Raw genomic sequence first — 6964 nt, 5'->3', positions numbered from 1 at the left:
TTTCTCTTTCAAATAATTTTATATTTAATAACCTGGTAATAACTCAAAATTTTAAAAAAGAGTTAAACTTATTCCCTTTATGGGGGAAATGCACCATGACTGCCTCACACGAGCATGATCAAAAGATATATGAGACTGGATTCCAAAGGCGCCATGGTTCACAGATTGAAGAGTTTAGTCCCGAGTCTCCAAGGTTAACAGGCAGCAGAAGAGACATGAAATGCAAGGGACCCTCAGAGAACAGGGCGCGGTTGCTGGGTCATGAGCACCTTGAAGCATTTCTTTTTTTTGAGTCGAAGTCTCACTCTGTCGCCCAGACTGGAGTGTAGTGGCCGCAAGCGGCCACCGCAGCCTCGACCTGCTGGGCTCCGGCGATCCTTCCGCCTCAGCCTTCCAAGTAGCCAGAGTTACAGGCATGCGCTACCACGCTGGCTGATTTTTTGATTTATTGTAGAGATGAGGTCTCGCTGCCCAGGCGGGTCTCGAACCCGCGGGCTCAGGCAATCCACTCACCTCAGCCTCCCAAAGGCACGGGATTACAGGCTGAGCCACCAAGCCCGGCTTGAAGTGTTTCTTGATGGTGATTCGGTGCCACAAGAATTTGTCATCCGGTGAGAACCTGGCAGGATGATTTGAACAGGTCTGTTATTCCACTGGGTCAAATTTTTTCAGCATATAGACCTGATCTCCCTGCCCGCGGAGGAAACACCGGAGAAACATGACCACACTTATGATGAGGTTCCAACGCTATCTGAGCTCTGTCTCCATTTATTAATTTCTAATAACACTGTAATATTGTCTACCCCATGGTTTTATAGGCAAAATAAGCAGTGTTGCAGAGTCTTAATTAATAACTATAGTGTGTTCTAGCGACATGCTTATCTATCAAAAAGGTTTTTTTTTCCATTGGAGTCTCACTCTGTTGCCCAGGCTCGAGTGCTGTGACACGCTCATGGCCACAGCACCCTCGATCTGCTGGCCTACACCTTTCAAGTAGCTGGAACCACAGGGGCGTGCCACCATAACCAGCTAATGTTTTGATTTATTGTAGAGATGAGGTCTCGCCAAGTTGCCCAGATTGGTCTCGAACCACTGGGCTTGGGCAATCCTCTTGCCTCTGCCTTCCAAAGTGCTGGGATTATAGGTGTGACCCATTGCGCCTGGCCAAAAAATTTTTATTTGTTTTCATTTTTAGAGTCGGAGTCTCACTCTGGCACACAAGCTGGAGTACAGTGGCAAGCTCACGGCCACCGCAGCCTCGACCTGCTGGGCTTAGGTGATCCTTCTGCCTCAGTCTTCCAAGTTGCTGGAACCATGAGCCACAGACAAGCGCCACCACACCTGGCCTTTTTTATTATTATTATTATTATTATTATTATAGAGACGAGGTCTCGCCAAGTTGCCCAGACTGGTCTCAAACCCATGGACTCAGACAATCCTCTTGCCTCCGTCTTCCCAAGTGCTAGGATTCAGGCATGAGTCACCACATCGGGCTATCTATCAAAATGTTTAAAACTCAAGTTGGTCGGTGGCTCAGCCTGTAATCCCAGCACTTTGGGAGCCCAAGGCAAGTAGATTGCTTGAGGCTGAGGGTTTGAGACCAGCAAGTTGGCAAGCCCTGGTCTCTACAATAAATAAAAATTAAAAAATTAGCTGGGCATGGTAGCACGCGCCAGTAGTTTTGGCTACTTGGAAGACAAAGGCGGATCTCCAGAGCCCAGCAGGTCGACGCAGGGGTGGCCGTGAGTGTGCCACTGCACTCCAGCCTGGGCAACTGAGTGAGACTCCAACTCAAAAACAAACTAACAAACAAAAAAACCCAAGTTGGAAGAAGTTGAGAAGGCAGATAGAGACCCTCCAATACATTTTATGTAGGGATTGTGTTACTAAAATATTGTTATATAATCTTCACAAATTTTCTGTAAATCTCAAGCTATGCTAAAATTAAAACTTTTCTTTAAAAAAAAAAAAAACAACATCCTGGCTGAGGTGAGTGGATTGCCTGAGCCCACGGGTTTGAGACCTGCCTGGGCAACTTGGCGAGACCTCATCTCTACAATAAATCAAAAATCAGCCGGGTGTGGTAGCACGCGCCTGTAGTTCCAGCTACTTGGAAGGCTGAGGCGGAAGGATCGCCGGAGCCCTGCAGGTCGAGGCTGCGGTGGCCGGGAGTGGCCACTGCATTCCAGTCTGGGTGACAGAGTGAGACTCCAACTCAAAAAATAAAAATAAAAATAAATACCCTGAAGCACTTGAAAACATGTTCACCATCATTAGTCATTAGAGATACACAAAACTATTATGAGATTCCACCGTACATTCACTAGGATAGGTACAACTTTTTCTTTTTTTTTGAGTTGGAGTCTCACTCCATTGCCCAGGCTGGATTGCAGTGGCACACTCATGGCCACCCCAGTGTTGACTCACTGGGCTCCGGCGATCGTTCCCCCTCAGCCTTCCAAGTAGTGGAACTACAGACTCGCGCTACTGCACCTGACTACTTTTTGACTTGTGGAGACAGGGTCTCTCAAATTGCCTGTGCTGGTCTCAAACCCCGCAGGCTCTGGTAATCGGTACCCCTTTAAAAAAATGGAAAATAGCAAATGTTGGTGAGAATGCAAAGAAATTGGAGCCCTAATGTATTGCTAGTGAGGTGTAGTTATTATGGGAAACAATTTGGCAGTTTCTCTACAAGTCAAACATGAAATTACTATGTTGCTATACCTTCAAGTTCAACTGAAAAAAAAAAAGAATTACTATATTACCCAGCAATTTCACTCCTAGGCATATACACTCCAAAAAACTGAAATCAGATGTGCAAATAAAAACTTGTACACCAATGTTCATAGAAGTAAAAATATTCACAATATCCAAAAGGTGGAAACACTCAGATGTCCCTTGACAGATGAATGGATCACTGAAAGTGGTATATCCATGCAATGGAATAGTATTCAGCTATAAAAAAGGGATACAGTACTGCTAAAACCTGGAAAATTCTTGAAAATGTGATGTTAAGTGAAAAAGAGAACACAAAAAAAAACACTTATGCTATGATTGCATTCATATGAAATGTCCAAAAATAGGCAACTCCATAGAAACAGGAAATAGATGAGTGGTTGCCAGGAGCTGAGGGGGAGGAGGAAGAGGGCAGTGCTGCTTAAGGGTTGTGGAATTTCTTTTCGGGGGCGGATAATGAAAAGTTCTGGAACTAGATAGTGGCGACAGTTGCACATTGTAAATGTATTAAATGCTACTGAATTGTATACTTAAAAACAGTTAAAATGAGAAACTTTAGTTTACATGAATTTTACCTAAATTAAAAAAAAAAACTCTCTGGCACCATTAAATATTGTGATATACTAAAATAATACATAATGTGTTATACAATATCATTTAAAGAAAAAAATGATTGCAGGAAATACCAGTGCTCAACCTAGCGTTTTTAATTTTATTTTTGTTGTTGTTGTTGTTGTTGTTATTGTTAGAGACAAAGTCTCACTCTGTTGCCCAGGCTAGAGTGCAGTAGTGTGATCGTAGCTCACTGCAGCCTCAAGCTCATAGGCTCAAGTGATTCTTTCACCTCAGCCTTCTGAGTAGCATGTAACCATGCCCAGCTAAATTTTTTTTTTTTTAACTTTTTGCAGAGACGGGGGTGTCACTATGTTATCCAGGCTAGTCTGCAACTCTTGGCCTCAAGATATTCTCCTGTGTTAGTTTCCCATTGGGATTACAGGCGTGGGCCACCACACCCAGCCTCAGTATTGCATCTGTATATACAGCAGGGACTTTTATAACTGGCAGCTCTAGAACCAAAGCCCTGTGCTGTCACATAATGACTAGATGTCCACAGGTCAGTTTTATAACTTATCTGGTCTCCACTGTGCTAACCATAAAATGTATATGATTACTGTTATCATGAAATACTTTTCATGTGAGTTGTCATTTAGCCTAACAATAATGATGATGATGGTGAATATACACTTCATTCTTTTCTTTCTGTGGATGTGAGTAGAGTGTTGCTAATCTTCCTTGTGATCATTAAATTAAAAGCTAACTAATCCGGGTTGGGGGAGATAATCATATTTCGAATGGCTTTTATCTCCCTCCGTATGAGCCTTCCTACATCCTGAAAATTATTGTGTGAATAGATATTTAAAGTCGTTTCCCAAGGAGAATAGCAAGCTCCTGTAACTATTATGTGGCATTATGTTGAAATTTAGCCTAAATTGCTATTTGCTATTACTAAAATTTCTAGGCTGGTCCCAACCTGTTACCCGGTAAGAACAGTCACAGAGCCGGACTCGGTGGCTCAGCCTGTTATCCCACGCCTTTGGGAGGCTGAGGTGAGTGGATTGCCTGAGCCTGCGGGTTCAAGACCTGCCTGGGCAACTTGGCGAGACCTCATCTCTACAATAAATCAAAAAATCAGCCAGGCGTGGTAGCGCACGCCTGTAATTCCGGCTACTCAGAAGGCTGAGGTGGAAGGATCGCTGGAGCCCAGTAGGTCGAGAATGCAGTGGCCGGGAGTGGCCACTGCACTCCAGTCTGGGCGACAGAATGAGACTCCAACTCAAAAAAGAAAAAAAAAAAAAAACAGTCATGGAATCTAGGAGGTGACAGGAAAAACTTTAAGAAAACAGACATCTACTTCTCCTTGCCTTCCCCTTGAAGATAACTAAGCTGTCACCACAAATACCAAAATTGCTATTTCTTCTTGTATTTGCATATGGCATCCTCCCAGGTAATTTATGGAGCAAATCCTGACACATCTCCAGAAGAACCCGTATCATTTCTTTAGTATCACTGTAACTAGAAGATCACATGTTTAAGGAGCAAAGGAGTCCATGCACGGTGGCTCACACCTGTAATCCTAGCACTTTAGGAGGCAGAGACGAAAAGGATTGCCTGAGTTTAGAGGTTCAAGACCAGCCTGGGCAACTTGGTGAGACCTCGTCTTTACAATCAATCAAAAAAGTAGCTCGGAGTGGTGGTGCATGCCTGTAGTTCCAGCTACTTGGAAGGCTGAGGCAGAAGGATCGCCTGAGCCCAGCAGGTCAAGGCTGCAGTGGCCGTGAGCATGCCACTGCGCTCCAACCTGGGCAACAGAGTGAGACTCCAACTCAAAAAAAAAATAGCAACAAAGGAATCCAATTCCCTAAAAATTCAGGCACTGGACTCCCTGCTCCATGCTGTATACAATTCCTCCACTCATACATCTCAGCCATCATAAGTAACAGAATGACACTTCTAGACCTCTGCCTTCTAACCTCTGTTCCTTGTCCTTGCTGGTTCTCCTGGGGGTTGAGGAATGCTGGAAAATAACTCCAGGGTTTGGCTTCCAGTTGGTCAACCCCGACGCTGATTTCTCTATGGGACATTTTCAATCTCCATTCTTGGCAAGAAACTGCAGAACTACAAAAGCTGCCAGCTGAATGAAAATATGTTAAAGAGCAAGCGGGGAAAGACAGAAATCTGCAGAGTGAAGGGTTTAACAGAGTCCCCTTCCTTACCTGTACATTCTAATACAACCACCAAAACAGGAAAGTTTGACCAACCTTTGACCCATTGAATTAACACTATCAAGGGGCTGAAACCCTCTCTCTTATTTCATATACTTTATAGGACTCTTACAAATAGGTTAATTGCCCTGTATTTGTTTTTCTTGTTTTTTTTGTTTGTTTGTTTTTTTGAGTTGGAGTCTCACTCTGTCCCCCAGACTGGTGTGCAGTGGCCGATCCCAGCCACCGCAGCCTCGACCTGCTAGGTTCCGGCGATCCTTCCACCTCAGCCTTCCAAGTAGCTGGAATTACAGGCACGTGCTACGAAGCCCAGCTAATTTTTGATTTATTATAGAGATGCGGTCTTGACAAGTTGCCCAGGCGGGTCTCGAACCCATGGGCTCAGGCAATCCACTCACCTCAGCCTCCCAAAGGTGCGGGATTACAGGCTGATCCACCGAGCCTGGCTCCTGTATTTGTTTTATTAGCACCAGTACTTCCTCATTCTGGCATTCATTCATTCATTCCAAGATACTTATTGAGAGCCTATGATGTGCCAGACAATTTGCTATGCATTAGGTACTCATCTGTTCATTTATTCAATAAATATTTATTGAGCACCTAAGACATGTCATGAACTGTTTGAGCTAGTGGAGAAAAGTAGTCAGCTAAATGGGCAAAGCCTTTCTCATGGAGCTTCCATTCTATTGGGGCAATACACAAAGGAGAAAATAGTCTCTGAGGATAGATGCTGGAGAGGGGGAGGAGAATTCTGATGTCCAGAGTGAGGTACAGTGTGGTAAGGAACTCACAGCTAAGTTCTTACAGAGAGAGTGGACCAGGTAACTAACTACCCAGGAAACAGAATTCAGGTAAAAGGACAAAGGCACTGAGATGGGAGTATGTTGGTGTGGCATGGAAACACAAAGGTGAAACCAATATGCAAATGTTCATACTCTCCTGGGGCATAGAGTCTGGCTCGGGAGACAGATAGTAATCATATTTTTCCCTAATAGATGTCTAATTTTTTTCTTTTTTTTTTTTTACAGACAGGGTCTCTCAGTCCCCCAGGTTGGAAAGCAGTGATGTGATCATAGCTCATTGCAGTCTCAGTAAATGTCTAATGCTAAAAATGTTGTGTGCCAAGAGAAAAGCACAGACAGGCCTGGAAGACCCTGTTAAGACACCTGATTGAATCTGAGAAAAGGATTCCCTTAGGAAATGTAATGTAAATGTAAATCCAGAGAAGCAGAGGTTAATCTGGTGAAGGGGAATCAGACTGGAGAGATACTAGGGAAGGTGTTTCCTTTAAAAAGGGAGCAGTGTGTGCTCAGAGGGGTAAAGCAAACAGGACAGGTTCTAAGAAATAAAAGATCCAGGTGTCTGACTTGCAGAGAATGAGGGGGAAGGCATCCTTGATAAGTTGGAAGGTGGGAACACAGAACCAATCACATAGAGTCTTTTGC

The 6964-nt window shown here is 44.0% G+C and overlaps 1 pseudogene; it reads right to left on the bottom strand.

The window, feature by feature from the left end:
• Positions 1 to 233: 233 nt before the first annotated feature.
• Positions 234 to 720, bottom strand: LOC103275486 (annotated as a pseudogene).
• Between the last annotated feature and the right edge of the window lie 6244 nt (positions 721 to 6964).

Source organism: Carlito syrichta, unplaced genomic scaffold (assembly GCF_000164805.1).
Source record: "Carlito syrichta isolate Samal-C Ts95f unplaced genomic scaffold, Tarsius_syrichta-2.0.1 Scaffold315490, whole genome shotgun sequence".
Classification (NCBI taxonomy): Eukaryota; Metazoa; Chordata; class Mammalia; order Primates; family Tarsiidae; genus Carlito; species Carlito syrichta.
The sequence above is the reverse complement of the archived record's forward strand: the minus strand, read 5'-3'. Positions and strand labels throughout refer to the sequence as shown.